Genomic DNA, 20401 nt, shown 5'->3' with positions numbered 1-20401 from the left:
CAATGGTGAGAAGGTGTTAGAAAAAAAAACTAACACCTGAAGCACGGAATGGCAATCACCGTAATGCAACCCCATTGATGTCTATGGGGAAAAAAAAGTTACGTTTAAACCTAACACCCTAACATAAACCCCAAGTCTAAACACCCCTAATCTGTCGTCCAAGAAATCGCAAACACCGAAAAAAGCTATTAACCCCTAATCTGCAACTACCGACATCGCTGCCACTAATAAAAGTTATTAACCCCTATTCCGCCGCTCCTCAACACCGCCGCCACTATAATAAAGTTATTAACCCCTATTCCCCCACACCCCAACATCGCCGACACTATAATAAAGCTATTAACCCCTATTCCGCTGCTCCCTGACACAGGCGCCACTAAATAAAGTTGTTAACCCCTAAATCTCTGGCCACACACATCACCGCAACTAAATAAACCTATTAACCCCTAAACCGCCAGTCCCCCACATCACAAAAAACTAAATTAAACTATTAACCCCTAAACCTATCACCTCCTAACTTTATATTAAAATTACAATATTCCTATCTTAAAATAGATTAAAAAAAAAAAACTTACCTGTGAAATTAAAAAAACCTAAGTTTAAACTAACAATTAACCTAACATACTATTATACTAAAATTAAAATAACTACCAATTAAAAAAAACTAAATTACACATTAAAAAAACCTCACTACTCAAAAAATTAAATCTAAAATTCCAAAAAGAAAAAATACTAACATACAAAAAATAAAGAAACACTGAATTACAAAAAATAATTTGAATAGCCAATATAATTTCAGTAGCTCTCATTCTATTGGCTGATTTGAATAGCCAATATGATTTCAAAAATCAAATCAGCCAATAGGAATGAAAAGGCTCCCTTGCATTAAAGATTCAGTGTATGGCGGCGACCGTATGAAGAAGACGCTCCGTGCCAGATGTCTTGAAGGATGGAACCGCTCCGCACTGCTGGGATAAAGATAGAAAATGCTGCCTGGATGAATATAGAAGATTCCGTCTAGATAGATTAATTTCACAGGTAAGTTTTTATTTATTTTAAGATAGGGATATTATAATTTTAATTTACAGTTAGGGGGCTGTTAGGTTTAGTTTAATTTAGTTTTTTGCGATGTGGGGGGCTGGCGGTTTAGGAGATAATAGGTTTATTTAGTGGCGGTGATGTGGGAGGCCAGAGGTTTAGGGGTTAATAACTTTATTTAGTGGTGGCGATTTAGGGGAGCGGCAGAATAGGGGTTAATAACTTTTATTAGTGGCGGCGATGTTGGGAGCGGCAGATTAGGGGTTAATAACTTTAATAAAGTGTTTGCGATGCAGGAGGGCCCCGGTTTAGGGGTTAATAGGTAGTTTATGGGTGTTAGTGTACTTTGTAACATATTAGTTATGAGTTTTGTGTAACAGTTTTGTTGCGCAAAACTCATAACTACTGGTCTCAGATAGCAGAATGGATCGTGTCGGTATAGAATGTAACACAAGCATTTTAGACTCACTGCACAACCTGTAATACCAGCGCTATGGAAATCCCACGCAAAAACGTAATTTTTTTGAGTGCGGGATTGACGTTGCGTTACAGGCTAAAATGCTTGCGGTACAGCTATACCGACAGGACTCGTAATGACTGCATTACAGTTTTCATGCTGAAATGGCATTTTTTTCAGCGTTAACACCATAACGCAAAACTCGTAATCTAGGAGTTTGTTAACTACTACTTGTTGCTCCCTGTCCTTTATCCAGTTATTTATCCATGAGCTAACATGTTCAGCTATTCCCAGTCCCATTTTGTACATGAATCTCTCATGTGGCACTGTATCAAACACCTTTGTAAAATCTAAGTATATCCCATCAACTGTTTAACCCTTTATATATTTCTTTAATTACTTCCTGGTAAAATATATAGAAAGGAATGAGGATCTCTAGGATACAGTATTTCATAGGGTAGAGGGAAATTAACCGAACACCTGGGGCTAATATAAAGTCATACGCCTAGATTTAGAGTTTTGTCGGTAAAGACCCCAGTAGCTAACGCTGCTTTTTTTCCCAGCGCACCCTTAAGACAACGCTGGTATTTAGAGTTGTCTGAAGGGCTGCATTAGGCTCCAAAAAGGGAGCGTTGAGCCAAATATACCGCCAATTCAACCCTCAATACCAGAGTTGCTTACAGTAGCAATAAGCTGGCAAAACGTGCTCGTGCACGATTCCCCCATAGGAAACAATGGGGCAGTTTGGGCTGAAAAAAACACCTGCAAAAAAGCAGCGTTAAGCTCCCAATGCAGCCCCATTGTTTTCTATGGGGAAACACTTTCTAAGTCTGCACCTAACACCCTAACATGAACCCCGAGTCTAAACACCCCTAACCTTACACTTATTAACCTCTAATCTGCCACCCCTGCAATCACTGACTCCTGCATATTATTATTAACCCCTAATCTTCCGCAACGGACACCGCCGCAACCTACATTATCCCTATGAACCCCTAATCTGCTGCCCCCAAGATCGCCGACCCCTATATAATATTTATTAACCCATAATCTGCCCCCCCCCCCAACGTCGCCGCTACCTTACCTACACTTATTAACCCCTAATCTGCCAACCGGACCTCGCCGCTACTCTAATAAATGTATAAACCCCTAAAGCTAAGTCTAACCCTAACCCTAACACCCCCCTAAGTTAAATATAATTTTAATCTAACGAAATACATTAAATCTTATTAACTAAAGTATTCCTATTTAAAACTAAATACCTGTAAAATAAACCCTAAAATAGCTACAATACACTGTGTGCAGAATTATTAGGCAAATGAGTATTTTGACCACATCATCCTCTTTATGCATGTTGTCTTACTCCAAGCTGTATAGGCTCGAAAGCCTACTACCAATTAAGCATATTAGGTGATAAGCATCTCTGTAATGAGAAGGGGTGTGGTCTAATGACATCAACACCCTATATCAGGTGTGCATAATTATTAGGCAACTTCCTTTCCTTTGGCAAAATGGGTCAAAAGAAGGACTTGACAGGCTCAGAAAAGTAAAAAATAGTGAGATATCTTGCAGAGGGATGCAGCACTCTTAAAATTGCAAAGCTTCTGAAGCGTGATCATCGAGCAATCAAGCGTTTCATTCAAAATAGTCAACAGGGTCGCAAGAAGCGTGTGGAAAAACCAAGGCGCAAAATAACTGCCCATGAACTGAGAAAAGTCAAGCGTGCAGCTGCCAAGATGCCACTTGCCACCAGTTTGGCCATATTTCAGAGCTGCAACATCACTGGAGTGCCCAAAAGCACAAGGTGTGCAATACTCAGAGACATGGCCAAGGTAAGAAAGGCTGAAAGACGACCACCGCTGAACAAGACACACAAGCTGAAACGTCAAGACTGGGCCAAGAAATATCTCAAGACTGATTTTTCTAAGGTTTTATGGACTGATGAAATGAGAGTGAGTCTTGATGGGCCAGATGGATGGGCCCGTGGCTGGATTGGTAAAGGGCAGAGAGCTCCAGTCCGACTCAGACGCCAGCAAGGTGGAGGTGGAGTACTGGTTTGGGCTGGTATCATCAAAGATGAGCTTGTGGGGCCTTTTCGGGTTGAGGATGGAGTCAAGCTCAACTCCCAGTCCTACTGCCAGTTTCTGGAAGACACCTTCTTCAAGCAGTGGTACAGGAAGAAGTCTGCATCCTTCAAGAAAAACATGATTTTCATGCAGGACAATGCTCCATCACACGCGTCCAAGTACTCCACAGCGTGGCTGGCAAGAAAGGGTATAGAAGAAGAAAATCTAATGACATGGCCTCCTTGTTCACCTGATCTGAACCCCATTGAGAACCTGTGGTCCATCATCAAATGTGAGATTTACAAGGAGGGAAAACAGTACACCTCTCTGAACAGTGTCTGGGAGGCTGTGGTTGCTGCTGCACGCAATGTTAATGGTGAACAGATCAAAACACTGACAGAATAAGATTACAAGAATATTAGGCTAATTACACCTGCTCTAAGCCCCCTAATAAAATAAAAAAGCCCCCAAAATAATAAAGGTTCCTACCCTATTCTAAATTAAAAAGTAACCAGCTCTTTTACCAGCCCTTAAAAGGGCTTTTTGCGGGGCATGCCCCAAAGTAATCAGCTCTTTTGCCTGTAAAAAAAAAAATACAATCCCCCCACATTAAAACCCACCACCCACATACCCCTACTCTAACCCAAACCCCCCTTAAATAAACCTAACACTACCCCCCTGAAGATCTCCCTACCTTGAGTTGTATTCACCCAGCCGGGCACCGATGGACCAAAATAGGACATCCGGAGCGGCAGAAGTCTTCATCCTATCCGGGCAGAAGAGGACATCCGGACCGGCAGACATCTTCATCCAAGTTGCATCTTCTATCTTCATCCATCCGGAGTGGAGCGGAGCGGAGCGGAGCCATCTTCTTCCAGCCGACGCGGATCCATCCTCTTCAACCGACGCCTACTCGCCGAATGAAGATTCCTTCAAATGACGTCATCCAAGATGGCGTCCCTCGAATTCCGATTGGCTGATAGGATTCTATCAGCCAATCGGAATTAAGGTAGGAAAAATCTGATTGGTTGATTTAATCAGCCAATCAGATTCAAGTTCAATCTGATTGGCTGATCCAATCAGTCAATCAGATTGAGCTTGCATTCTATTGGCTGTTTCGATCAGCCAATAGAATTCAAGCTCAATCTGATTGGCTGATTGGATCAGCCAATCAGATTTTTCCTACCTTAATTCCGATTGGCTGATAGAATCCTATAAGCCAATCGGAATTGGAGGGACGCCATCTTGGATGATGTCATTTAAAGGAACCTTCATTCGGCGAGTAGGCGTCGGTTGAAGAGGATGGATCTGCGTCAGCTGGAAGAAGATAGCTCCGCTCCGCATGGATGAAGATAGAAGATGCCGCTTGGATGAAGATGTCTGTCGGTCTGGATGTCCTCTTCTGCCCGGATAGGGTGAAGACTTCTGCCGGTCTGTATGTCCTCTTTTGGTCCATCAGATGAAGACTTCGGCCCGGCTGGGTGAAGATGACTCAAGGTAGGGAGACCTTCAGGGGGGTAGTGTTAGGTTTATTTAAGGGGGGGTTTGGGTTAGAGTAGGGGTATGTGAGTGGTGGGTTTTAATGTTGGGGGTGTTGCATTTTTTTTTACAGGCAAAAGAGCTGATTACTTTGGGGCATGCCCCGCAAAAAGCCCTTTTAAGGGCTGGTAAAAGAGCTGGTTACTTTTTAATTTAGAATAGGGTAGGGACCTTTATTATTTTGGGGGGCTTTTTTATTTTATTAGGGGGCTTAGAGTAGGTGTAAGTAGCCTAATATTCTTGTAATCTTTTTTATTTTTTGTAATTTAGTGTTTGTTTGTTTTTGTAATTTAGTTTAGTTGATTTAATTGTATGTAATTGTAGGTAATTTATTTAATTAATTTATTGATAGTGTAGTGTTAGGTTTAATTGTAACTTAGGTTAGGATTTATTTTACATGTAATTTTGTAATTATTTTAACTAGGTAGCTATTAAATAGTTATTAACTATTTAATACCTATTGTACCTAGTTAAAATAAATACAAAGTTGCCTGTAAAATAAATATAAATCCTAAAATAGCTACAATATAATTATTCGTTATATTGTAGCTATATTAGGGTTTATTTTACAGGTAAGTATTTAGTTTTAAATAGGAATACTTTAGTTAATAAGATTTAATTTATTTCGTTAGATTAAAATTATATTTAATTTAGGGGGGGTTAGGGTTAGACTTAGCTTTAGGGGTTAATACATTTATTAGAGTAGTGGCGAGGTCCGGTTGGCAGATTAGGGGTTAATACTTGAAGTTAGGTTGCGGCGACGTTGGGGGGCAGATTAGGGGTTAATACTATTTATTATAGGGTTTGCGAGGCGGGAGTGAGGCGGTTTAAGGGTTAATAACTTTATTAGAGTAGCGGCGAGGTCCGGTCGGCAGATTAGGGGTTAATAAGTGTAGTTAGGTGGTGGCGACGTTGGGGGGGCAGATTAGGGGTTAATAAATATAACATTGGGGTCGGCGATGTTAGGGGCAGCAGATTAGGGGTTCATAGGGATAATGTAGGTGACAGCGGTGTGCGGTCGGCAGATTAGGGGTTAAAAATATTTATTATAGTGGCGGCGATGTGGGGGGACCTCGGTTTAGGGGTACATAGGTAGTTTATGGGTGTTAGTGTACTTTATAGCACAGTAGTTAGGAGCTTTATAAACCGGCGTAGCCCATAAAGCTCTTAACTACTGACTTTTTTGCAGCTGGAGTCTTGTCAGTAGAGGGTCTACCACTCACTTCAGCCAAGACTCTAAATACCAGCGTTAGGAAGATCCCATTGAAAAGATAGGATATGCAATTGGCGTAAGGGGATCTGCGGTATGGAAAAGTCGCGGCTTGAAAGTGAGCGTTTGACCCTTTCCTGGCTGACTCTAAATATCAGCGGGTGGCCAAAAGCAGCGTTAGGACCCCTTAACGCTGCTTTTGACAGCTAACGCAGAACTCTAAATCTAGGCGTTAGTTAGCAGCAAATAGAAATTAAACTGAATTGTTTTCACTAAAATGGGACACTCAAGTCAAAATTAAATACTTTCATGATTCAGAAAGAGATGCAATTTTAAATAACTTTCAATTTACTTCCATTAACAAAATGTGCACAGTCTTTTAATATTTATACTTTGAGTCATCAGCTCCTACTAAGCATGTGCAAGGATTCACAGAATAAACGTATATGCATTTGGGATTTGCTGACGGCTGTCACATGATACAACAGGAGTGGAAATAGACATAACTGAAATTTTTCAGAAAAAAATTCTACTACTCATTTGAAGTTCAGACTAAATTCTATTGCATTGTCTTGTTATCGTGCATTTGTTGATTATCCAAATCTAATTTTCTTTTGCCTCTAGTTTAGTATATATTACATTTCTATCGGTAAAACGTGTATTGTGAATTGCCTTGCATACAGCTGACAAGATATTTAAATGAGGTCAGTATTTCACATGAATAGTGAGAGAGCTTCGTGCATACCCTGGGAAATCCCCTATTCAGCCCAGGGAACTCCCATGTCCCTTGCACTTTCTGAAAAAGTGCAATGCAGAAGATACACAGAAATATACAAAGTTTGATCCTAATTTGTTAAAGTAACACAGAAAGTATCAAAAGATAATCAGAATTTGTAAAATCACTGCTGGATCTACAACCCCAATTCTGAAAAAGTTGGGACAGTATGGAAAATGCAAAAAACAAACAAAAATAATCATTTGAAAATTCAATTCACCCTGTGCTTTATTGAAAACACATTATTAACACATTATTTGATGTTTTACTTTGTGAATTTAACGTATTTTTGAAAATATACACTAATTTAAAATCTGATCACTACAACACATTCCAAAAAAGTTGGGACAGTCATTAAGCGTTTGGGCACTGAAGATACCAATTGGTTAAGTTTAGAAAGCAGAATTTTCCCCCATTAATCCATTATGCATGTCTCAGCTGTGCAACTGTATGGGGCCTTCATAGCCTTATTGTGAGCTTCATAATGTGTCATAAAAGAAAAAAGAGGAGTGCTAAATGCACGGATACAATTTAATACTGTATATATGAATCATACAGTAACAAAATCACAGAAAATAAGTTATAGTATCAAGCTAAAAATATTTACAAATCAGGACGTCTCCTGTTAAGAATAAAACAGTGATAAACAATATCAATTCAAGAACCCAGCGTTATGACATTTTTGGAATATGTCAAGCATATATATTAGAGCAAAATCTCTCATCATATGCAATGTAGAAATAAGGGCAAATTGTTGTTAACGTGTAAATAGTAAAATCCTAACTACTGTGTGGGGACCAATTGAGGCAATATATTAATAACCACCAATATTAGAGAGGCTAAGCACTATATAGCGCATAGAGGACAGAGTCAGTGTCCCATTAATGAGTGCTTATGACTTCAGAAGTCGGCAAAATTGGCAAAGTACCTTTATCCTCTGACTGAGTGGATCGGGTAGTTTCTATGATCCGTTTTTCCAGTACCTCTCTGCGGCTTTATCCGCATCCAGGAGGACAGCTTGTGGCATCTGTTTGCCGCGTGTTAGTCATGTCTGCGGTTCCTCTCAGTGGCTCTGTCCGCGTCTAGGATGACAACCTGAGGCTTCTGTATGCTGCCTGAGTATCACCTGAATTCGGTTTGCAGCGTGTGCCTCACGTGACTTCGGTCCTGTCACTTTTGACAGTTCTGTCAATCTGATGAAAAAGTTACTGTAGCGCTACAGTGTGAATAACGATGTGGTGCAGACTTGGCTAGTCTGAAGATACCAAGAGTGGTGACAGGGGGATTCCTGCTCAGAAAGAAATGTCTACGTGTTTCGCCCTGGACTGGGCTTCATCAAGACTTGTATTCTGCCATATTTGGAGGCTGTTTTCAATAGTCCTCTCTTTGTTTCAATTGGTGGTTGTGGTTAGCATTTAAGGTGGATTTTTTGGGTGGTTTTCTAAAGGTGGTATTACCTCATTTCCTTTCAATACAGTATTTTATTCAAAGCTCTCAAATTGTCCTATTTCACAGTATGGTCAATATAGTTTGATAATATTCATAAATGCAGTGTATATGTAATATATATAAAAATAATAAAGCTCAAAATTAAGCTATAAGATCTATACGATCTATATCTACAGCGCTATTTTAAAACATTTAATTACTAACATTGATACATTTTATGAACAATAGTGGTTAATTTCTATATATTATCCATTTAATTTATTCCAATGATTTTTATTCAATTACTACTCAGAGAGGGTCGATATATTTTGGTAGGGAAATTTCAGAAGAATACATATATCTTATATATTGCAAACTATTGAGGCATTGAAAATAATATTGGTCTAGAATTTTGGTCTATTCAAAATATATCTACCTTAATATTTTTACTTGGATATTGTCTTCCGGCAGAAATTAGTTTTATCTATAGAAATGGTGTAATATCCAATTCTGAATTTAATCCTGAAGGATAGAGAGTATCCATTTGATATATAAGTTCTGCCTCCATTTTTAGTAGGTGTTGTTCCTTATCCCCTCCTCTCCAATTAGCTATTAATTTCATCACTCCCCAGAATTTCAAATCTTTTACATTATTGGCACGAATTTCCCTAAAATTAGTGTATAAGACAGTATCTAGGTTGCCTCTATCTATACAAGAAAGATGTTCTCTGATCCTCTCTCTGAGAGTTCTGGTAGTTTCTCCTCTATAGAATTTTTTACACGAACATTCTATAATGTATATTACATATTTGTCTTGACATCTAATTGTTTAATTGATGTTTAGTTTGAATTTATTCGTGGGAGATTCAATACTTTTGATTTTATGGCTATGTTTACAGGACCTGCATCCAAAACAAGGAAAAAAGCCTTTTAATTGGTTACCTTGTATACTTCTTGCTATACTGTGTGTTTTTCTGTTGTAGTTCACTTGGAGCTAGGGCACTTTTTATGTTTCTAGCTTTCTTGTATATAATATTAGGTTGCTGTATTATTGTATCTCCAATTATTGGGTCTGTTAGAACGAGATTCCAATGTTTTTAAGAATTTTTTTTTCAAAATTGCATTGTTTGCAAAATAGTTGGTAATAAAAGGAACATTTAGTTTGAGATTATTTTCAAAGAGAGGGCTATTTAAAACAGCCTCCAAATATGGCAGAATACAAGTCTTGATAAAGCCCAGTCCAGGGCGAAACGCATAGACATTTCTTTCTGAGCAGGAATCCCCCTGTCACCACTCTTGGTATCTTCAGACTAGCCAAGTCTGCACCACATCGTTATTCACACTGTAGCGCTACAGTAACTTTTTCATCAGATTGACAGAACTGTCAAAAGTGACAGGACCAAAGTCACGTGAGGCACACGCTGCAAACCAAAGTGAGGTGATACTCACGCAGCATACAGACGCCTTTAGGTTGTCCTCCTAGGCGTGGAAAGAGCTGCTGAGAGGAACCACAGACACGACTAACACGCTGCAAACAGACGCCATGAGCTGCCCTCCTGGATGCGGATAAAGCCACGGAGAGGTACTGGAAAAACGGATCATAGAAACTACCCGATCCACTTGGTCAGAGGATAAAAGGTACTTTGCCAATATTGGCCAACTTCTGAAGTCATAAGCACTCATTATTGGGTCACTGACTCTGTCCTCTATGCTGGTCCGCACACAGTAGTTGAGATTTTACTATTTACATGTTAACAGCAATTTGCCCTTATTTCTATATTGCATATGTTGAGAGATTTTGCTCTAATATATATGTTTTACATATTCCAGAAATTTCATAATGGGGCTCCTTTTTTCTTTTATGGTTCTATCTGGTTAAAATTTGAGGGGTTTAACTGAGGTAGCAGGATATCATCTCTAGCGCTCACTTCTAAATTTTATTAATCATAGCTTCATAATGCACCATACATCCTCATTTGGAGACAGGTCAGGACTGCAGGCTGGCCATGCTAGCACCAGCACTCTCTGCTTGCGCAAACAGGAGCTTGTAATCTGGGCAGAATGTGGTTTGGCATTGTCCTGCTGAAAAATGCAGTGATGTCCCTAGAAAAGATGACATATGGATGGTAGCATATGTTGCTCCAAAATGCATAAATATCTTTCTGCATTAATGGTGCCCTCACAGATGTGCAAGTTAACCATGCCATGGGCACTGACACACCCCTATACCATGACAGATGCTGGCTTTTGGACCTGATGCTAATAACAGCTTGGATGGTCCATTTACTCTTTAGATGGCTGTTTTTTCCAAAAACTATTTGAAATGTTGACTCGTCAGGCCATAAAACATGAATCCACTGTGCTACTGTCCATCTCAGATGAGACCGAGCCAAGAGAAGTCTGCGGCGCTTCTGGACAGTGTTGATGTATGGCTTCTGCTTTGCATAGTAATGCCTTAACTTGCATCTGTGGATGCAGCGGCAAATGATGTTGACTGACAAAGGTTTACCAAAGTATTCCCGAGCTCATGTCAGGATATCCATTACAGACTCATAACGATTTTGGAGACAGTGACGTCTGAGAGATCGGAGATCACGTGCATTCAGAACTGGTTTTCAACCTTGTCCTTTATGCACTGAGATTTGACCGGATTCCTTGAATCTTTTAATTATATTGTGCACTGTAGAAGGTGAAATGCCCAAAATCCTACCGATTTGTCTTTGTGGAATGTTTTTCTCAAAGTGTTGGATTATTCGCTGATGCATCTGTTGGCAGATTGGCGAGCCTTGACCCATCCTTGCTCTTGAAGGACTAGGCCTTTTTTTGGGGCTCCTTATTAACTATGATTCCAGGATTGCCTCACCTGTTTCACATCACTTTCTTATTTCAACTTGTCACATCGCTATTAGTCCTAAATTGCCCCTGTCCCAACTTTTTTGGAGGGTGTTGCAGTCATCAAATTTAATAGGAGTGTAAATTTTAAAAAATTCATTAAATTCACAAAGTAAAACATAAAACAATGTGTTAATAATGTGTTTTTAATATAGTACAGGGTGAATTGAATTTTCAAATGACTATTTGTTTGTTTTTTGCATACTGTCTCAACTTTTTCAGAATTGGGGTTGTAAATCTAAATGTATTAAAATGTAAAATAGAAAGTGCAAATTTGAAGTGTAATAATAGTGAAAGGACCCAATCTGAATGGTAAAGTAATAAACAATAAAAAGCACAAAGTGTAAGTATAACAAAACTCTCAGATCATGCAGTGCTATATTGCATTGGGATTGTCTCTCCTTCACCTACAGAAATGCAAAGAACACTCCTTGGAGAAGTATAGCAAAAAAAAATCTGCCTGTCTTGAATCTTGTGAGAGATTTCACAGTGCTGAAGTCTGGATTATAATTTCTCTCTCAAGAATATCAGAATATCAAGCCTCCAAAGAGATGAAAGATTATATTACTTCTCTAAGGGGTGTTCTCTGCACTTTTGTATGTTACTTTCTATGAAATGCATCTCTCATCTCTTTCCAGCTTCCACTCTTTTTTCTTATAGAACTTAGTGAGTTCAGCCATTGTAAAGTAAGCACAATGATTTCTCTCCAAACTAGAAAATCTTTGATTTTTGGGGGCAGAGAAATTATTTAGATATGCTTTTCAACCAAGGATATCAGGAAAATGAAACAAATAAGATAATAGGAGTAAATTGGAAAGCTGTTTAAAAATGCATGCGCTTTCTAATTCATGAAAGATAAAACAGAGGGAAGGTCTACCCCATCACCGTCTATGACAAGCTGTTGTGACACTGTAGAATTCTGCCTTGAAGGAGCCGAACCAGGCTTGACTCTGCAGACAGCAAGACTAGGAAAAGACATGTAGCAGCGGTAGCCTTAAGAAGTCAGCAAGGTGCATTTCAAGTTTTGAGTAATATAAAATTCACAATTTTTACAGCAAAATTACATGTAAAATGGTAACAAAATAAATAATGAAATGTATTGTCAAGTGTTTCAGTTTGCATAACTAAACATTTTCTATAAAACTGTTTAAGGTGTTTACTGTCTCTTTAATATAACCTGTGAAGGAGGCTCAAAAAATAATAAATTAAGTATGTCATTCTTTATATACTGCTAATCTTTTTGTACATGTTTTATTTTCCATTGCAATGCCCTTCGCATGATTTTGTCTCTATAGACAGAATATAAAATGTAGTATATTATTTTTCCTAATAGTTGGGTGATAATAACAAAATATGATTATAATGGAACCTTAGAAACTCATTACTTATTTACTCTATTGTCAGTCTAGTCTACTGTACAGGCTAACATTGGCGTACATGTATCCTTACTAGGATATTGTGATGAACTACTAATTCAAAAAGTAAATGGGAGGTTAAAGTGACAGAAATGCACTACCGTCATTGTGTAAAGGTGTCACGTCAGGTTTATCAAATTTTAATTCAGTTTTAGTTTTCTTTTGCAGGACAAACACTATTGGTTCTGATGCAATTACATAACCTTAGAGCTCTATTTGTTAAAGAATATTTTTATCTATGTAATTTGCTATATTTTATGGTAAATGATTTTGTTTTATTCTTGTGGAAGTTGTTAAAGGGACAGTCTAGTCAGAATTAAACTTTCATGATTCAGATGGGGCATGACATTTTAAAAAACTTTCCAATTGACTTTATCATTAAATTTTCTTTGTTCCCTTGGTGGTATTTTTAAAAAGCTAAACCTAGGTAGGCTCAAACTGATTTCTACACAGTTGAAAACCGCCTCTTAGCTCAGAGCATTTTGAAAGTTTTTTACAGTTAGACAGTACTAGTTCATGTGTATCACATAGATAACATTGTGCTCACTCACGTGGAGTTATTTAGGAGTCTGCACTGATTGGCTAACTGCTTGCCTTCCAAAAGCACTGAGATAAGGGGCAGTCTGCAGAGGCTTAGATACAAGGATAATTCAGCAGGAACTTATACTGTCACTGACATAAATACCATCTTTAAAAACTTGGAAAAATTGCTGATTTCTGAGACAAAGTATAAAATTGAGATATAATTTTTGAAAAAATGTTTGGAACTAAATATTGTACCAAAAGGTCTAATGATTATTAAGGAATGTTCCTTTAATACAAATTCCAAAGAATTTACTGATAATTGGAATAAGATTGTAACTGAGGCCTCTCAAGAATTAATGAAACTTATCATCAAATATAGAGAACTTCTCCTAACCCATATCAATTCTGATATTCAAGGAAAAAAAATATGGAGCTCTTTAAAGATTTGCAGACTTTTAAAGAGAAACAAGAACATCTCTATACCAAGATCAATAAACTTAAAGATGATACCATTACTAAAATGACCAAGGAAATAAATAGAGATCTCAACGCTGCTCAAGAGAACTCTGACAACAACATGGTTGTAGGGTGCAATTCGGTTGTTTCAGATCCAATCCAACAACCAAACGTGATCCAGATACCAAATCAGGATGACTGAAATGAAGAAACCCCCAAAGCATACCCCAATAATAGATATATGGGGAGGAGGGGAGGATTTAGATCTAGAAAAATTTCTGGAAACAACCCACAAATCAGAAACAACACACCACAACAAAGAAATTTCCAAAGTGGTGAACACTATGGGAACTACCAAAGGGAAAATCCTCAGAACAGCAATAGGTTTAGGAGTAATCCTGGTAATTCAAGATTCTTTTCTAATAATAACAATAGAGACAACTACAATTACACTGGCAGGGAGATTCCAATTAACATTATAGACCGCATGGAAATTATGGGTACACTAACACCCCCCAGTATAATTTTCGAAGGGGACAACATAAATCATATTATAATAATAATGGGTATCAGAATAGATTTGCCCAAACCTATCAAGTTAGGGAAGACTATAGACATCACCAACATCAATATGATAACTTTGACATTGATCATCAGGGACAGACTATGACAAAATACCAAAAAAGGGTAGTGGAGCACCAATCCAATGTAGTAAAATAAAAATAATCTTTATTGGAAATCAAGATAAAACAGAAAAACGACAGGGTGCCATTATCCAAAAGGAGTCAGCTCCTACAGCTGCTGACATGTTTCGGCTGTTGCCGTTATCAAAGCTGCTTGTCTGTGCAGGTGTAATCCTGCCCTTTAAAAGAAATGAACAACGACTCCTATTGGATAATGGTTAATTGCACATTTGAACTTTAACCATTTCCTTACTTCAGGATATACTGACAATAATAATGCCCTGTGACTAAGATAGGTCTAAACAAAATATATAAATGCTACCTATAAGTGCATAAATCTCTAAATAAGCATAATGGAAAGAGAACATTAGGTGTTAAATATTGCAAATATGTAAATGTACAATGTGCTCTATGAGACTTCTATGATATACTGACACAGGTCTGAGAGAGTGCAAGGAAACCAAATATTAAACATATAAAAATAAATATAGAGGTGATAGTAAGCATCAATAACTGGGAAAGATTCCACATACTCATGAGTTAAACATGTCCCTGAAGATAAAATGTGGAAACACTATGTGTGCATCTATTTGGCAGTGACAAAAAAAAAAAACCCAAGCAGAAATGTGCAGCAAAGAGCCTTTTGTTTCTTGTTTTTAATTCCTTGTTTTTAACTCTTGCTGATATTGCAGAGCAGAAAGAGACTGTAGTTTCAGACAACTGAATGATAATTCAAGGTAAACTGCAATTTCAAATAGAAAAAGTATCCATTGCATTTATATCCAAAATATTTTCAGACCAGAAATTTTTTTTATGTGATATGGGAAAAAATAAATTGGAGTATATACTAAATTTTAAATATTCGAATGGAAAATTAATTTTGGAGAAGAAATGCTAAAATACAGAGTCCCTCTATGATAAGCACAAATAGTGTGCTTGGTAAATTTATATTTATATAATTATGAAAGGGGAATGTACAAATGGAAGGGTGGGAGAGGGTGTTTATCAGGTCCAATTTACTCCCAATGGTTAATTAAATCATACATGGAGTTAAGACCTGAGGGGTATCTAGTTCGCAATTTAAATATCCAAAAGATCTCACGTTTGGACAAGATTGTGTCCCTGTCAACCCCTCTAGGTGGTTTGGTAATTTGTTCAATGCAGGTCCAACGAAAAGTATCAGAACTTTTACCATGTAAATTGGTAAAATGTTGGATCAAGGGGGTGGTAGCTATGCCTGTCCTGATATTAGAGAGATGCTCCCTAATTCTTGACCTGACCGCTACTTTTGTTCTAATTGACCCACCAGCGTGGTAGCACCTCCAGAGGAGAATAATCCTCACTTTCTCTGTCTAACTGCTGCACCGGCAACCACCCGCAGCTACAATCAAGTTTCATCACTTCCTGTCCAGAGAGGACGTGTACAAGGATTGCGCCCCCCTCACTCTCGAGTACGTCTGAGGAGGGTTTGTTTGGGCACTGCAGCCTTATGCCAGGACCGGAGTAGCAGACACTGGGACTTGTACCTTTCATCTACCCGGAGAACAAGAGGGCAGGCTTTAAGTTCCCACACCCCAGGACCGGATGACTACGGCAGTGAGTGAGGGGAGACAGCATACTCCACTTGGTGGAGACCAACACTGAGGAGCGGGTGAGTCCGGTAGCAAAAAAGTTGTTGCTTATGTTGAACTTTTTACTAATAACCGTCCATGCACACTGTGGGTAACACTAGAGAGAATACCTTTTGCATTCATATGACAAAATACCAACAAAGAAATCCGTTTAGACAACGACAATATAATAGTCAGAATACTGACAATTACCCCCAAGGGGGCCATAGGGGACAATCACAAGAGTGGAAAAAGAACTATAGGGAATTTCCCAATAGATTCTTTTCCCTTGCGACTCCCACATCAAGGGAAATAAATGATACATCTAGAGAGTCCCCTAGGGAAGGTGCCAATACAGCTTCCTCATCCTCGACTTTTTTAGGGATGGGTCACAACAATTTGCCAATGAGAGACCCAAATGGAAAAAGAAAACAGGTAACGTTGGAGAACATAGATACCCCGATAAAAAGAAGGTATATCGAGGAAGAAGATCAGGGTCAAGATTAAAGAACAGACCCCAATTGGACCGCCCAATAGTCAGACCTGAGAATCATAGACCTAATAGCAATATTGGTCAAATTGACAAAGAAGTTAAGGGAATCTATAATCTGAGTGATACTACCCTTAAACCAGAAGAGAAGATGATATTAGGGTTGGGTCTCTCCTATGCCCCATCGAGAGGATTAGATAAATTCCAAACCTATCTCAATACTAAGGAATTTGTGAGGAAACTCACTCTTAAGAGATACTTTCTGAAATCTCCGGTAGAAAGGACCGGTACTGTCACATATGGATCTGAGAGTAGATACCATTATGTACATTCAGACCTCCGACCTAAGTCTCGTTTTTATCCCACCCACTGTAAGGGACCAGCCATTGAAACATTTGAGACTATGGTTTGTAACGATATTAGGAAACTAAAGTCTAAAAATGTGCACAAAAAGAACCTTAGTGCAAAACAACTTAATACAATATTGAAACTTGAACAAAACAATGACATCGTCATCAAACCAGCTGACAAAGGTGGTGGGATAGTGATATTGAACAAGACTGACTATTTTAAGGAATCTAAGAGAATTTTGGGAGATAAAGAGACCTATGATATTTTGAGATCTGATCCCACGTGTGATTATAAGAGAACACTGGATAATGTACTCACAGAAGCCAATAACATGGGCATTCTAAATGACAAAGAGTTTGGGTATTTGACAAATAAATATCCCAAGATTCCAGTGTTTTTCATTCATAAAAGTTTGGTCAACCCTCCTGGGAGACCAATAATATCGGGCATAGGCTCCTTGTCCAGTAATCTATCGGAATATATAGATAAAAACTTACAGCCATTTGTTAGGACTTTACCGTCTTATCTTAGGGACTCTACTGAAGTCCTAAATCAATTGAAAAACATTGAGTGGGATGACAGTTACATCATGGTAACAAGTGACGTGACATCACTGTACACCTGTATTCCACATGAAGAGGGCCTTGAATCCGTGGGCTATTATCTGGATAAAGATGAAAGCATGCCTCAGGCACAAAGGACGTTTATACTTGATGGTATAGACTATATACTAAAACATAATTACTTTTACTGTGAAAAAGTGTTCTATCGCCAAGTATGTGGTACAGCTGTGGGGACCAGGTTCACGCCAAGTTACGCTAATCTATACATGGGCAGATGGGAAAAAATATTTTGGGATTCCTGCCCGGCTGGCACGGATCTGGTCCTATACAAGAGATATATTGATGATCTCCTTATGGTCTGCAAAGGCAGTCTGGAAGATCTAAGACAAACACTAGAGGTCATGAATTTAAATCAAATGAACCTTAAATTTACCCATAATTTCAGTAATGATCACATACATTTTTTGGATCTGGACATTAGGGTGAAAAACGGAAGAATTGAGACATCAACCCAATTCAAGGAAGTGGACTGCAATAATTATATACATCAGACCAGCTGCCACCATAGGAAGTGGATATCAAATATCCCTAAGGGACAATTCATGCGAATAAAGAAGAACTGCTCAAGTGAGGATATGTGGATGGAACAATCCCTGGTACTCAAGGCCAGATTCTTGGAAAGGGGTTATGATGATTCCTTAATAGACAAAACCATCAAGGAGATAAGCAGTATAAAAAGGGACACTCTTCTCACCTATAAACCGAAACAAGTCGAAGGTACCCATGAAGGTCTGAAAGTTCCGTACATCACCCAATACAGTGAAAAAAAGAAATCCATTGAAGACATAATAAAGCGACATTGACACCTTTTAAGGAATGATGACATCATAGGAGAATATCTCACAGAACAACCTCAGTTCATTCATAGGAAAGCCAACAACCTTAAATCGATTCTAGCTCCGAGTATCCCCAGAAACAAGAAATCCACAAACTCTATGGGAATTATGGGCAAGAAGTTATATGGCTTCTATCCGTGCCACCTCTGTAAAGCATGCACACATGGAATGAAATCTGACATGTTCAAGTCTAAGGTCTCCAATGAAATGTTCAATATTAAGCAAACCATAAGGTGCACAGATCAGTATGTTGTCTATCTCATCGAATGTGGGTGTGGCCTACAATATGTGGGACAGACCACACGAAAACTTAGAGATAGGATCAGAGAGCACTTGTTACAGTGGAAGAAAGTAAATTTGCCGATCTATAAACATTTTAAGGAAGTACATGGAGGGAGTGACAAAAGTTTTAAATATATGGGGATAAGTAAACTAACAAAGGACTGGAGAGGAGGTGATATGGAACTGAGGATGCTTAGGACTGAATCAAAATGGATCTTCAATCTAGATTGCATTCATCCTAAAGGATTAAATGCAAAATTCGAAATGTTCCATTTATTTTAAATATCTGATCCACTCTCCTCCCGCAATCTCAGAAGATTGCCAGTCCTATAGTACATAAGAATATCCTCTAGATTAATGGATACTAATCCAAACATTTGTCTTGTCCAATGTAACATCTGATAAAAGCGTAAGCTTTTTGATCCCAGGATATTACATAGACTTTCAAATAAGGACCTCTCCTTATAAAGAGTAGCAAATAGAATTTTAAACTTATATCTAGACCCAAACATATTGATTAATGGTTGCTATGAATCGCTATAAGTATAAGAAAATTGTGTGTTCAGGAAATTCTAGAGTATATTTAATGATATTGATATTTGTGTTACACATTGCTATATATAGAGAATGTTGGGAATGATGTAAGTCCTGGAGTATATTGAGCCTAAAATCCCCAGTTTCCAATCGATATAAAAAACCTATATAAAATACCTATAGAATTTAGGATTAGGTTGTCAATACATAGTAAATATCTTTGGAACAATCCAATCAGGATAATTTATTTGTTTTCTGATAACATTATAGTATATATATTTTAACAAATCTATCATCTATGCCCATAATGATATTTTAATTATATATATTTTAATTATATATATTGTATAAATACAAAAAAAAATTAAGCCATCCCCTAAGTTTAACACATAGGTAGAATATGTAGGTAACCCCTCTAATAAATTTAATAAAATTGACACATAGGTATAATATGTAGGTAACCCTCCTTCATAATAATCCTATGACTAAGAGAGATCGATCACTTAAATCACAAATAATATTAGTCTTTTTCCTTTTATTTTTTCTATCTATATTATCTCCAATATATATCAATTAAAATTACTAAGTGTCAGATATTAGCAGACCTGCTGATATCCCCAATATATACCAATATATATCAATTAAAATTAAAATTACTAAGTGTCAGATGTTAGCCGACCTGCCCATAACAAACATGGAAAGAGAAAGCAAGAATTTAGAAGTGCGCTTAGGAACTAATACCAAGCACCTCTCTAAGAGACACTATCCCTAAAAAGTGTCAAGATGTGATAAAAATGGTGTGTTAAGCTTTTTAGGGCTTAAAGATAGAGAGGGCGCCAAGGGCTAAAGGTATCAGACACCAATATAGTGTTAAAAGTTATTTAATAAAAATCAACATATAGACATAAGAATCAACATATAAACATAAAATCAACCAATCTAAATAGGGACATCTCCCTAGGTATTTATAAAATCCTATGTAACAGCTTGTTGCTAAAATGTATTAAATATAAGAGTTCAGATAGACAAAAAATACATGTATGATCTGTAAAATTGCAAAAATCAGTAAATAGCTAAAACTAAAGATAGATAAAACAAACACCTTTATGCGTTAGGTTAGAAAATTAGATATGCATATGCCCAAAGGATACAGCAGATATACACTGTGTGATATAGATTAGCGTGTTATTT

The sequence above is a fragment of the Bombina bombina genome, chromosome 5 (genome assembly GCF_027579735.1).
Source record: "Bombina bombina isolate aBomBom1 chromosome 5, aBomBom1.pri, whole genome shotgun sequence".
NCBI classification, from domain to species: Eukaryota; Metazoa; Chordata; class Amphibia; order Anura; family Bombinatoridae; genus Bombina; species Bombina bombina.
The sequence above is the reverse complement of the archived record's forward strand: the minus strand, read 5'-3'. Positions refer to the sequence as shown.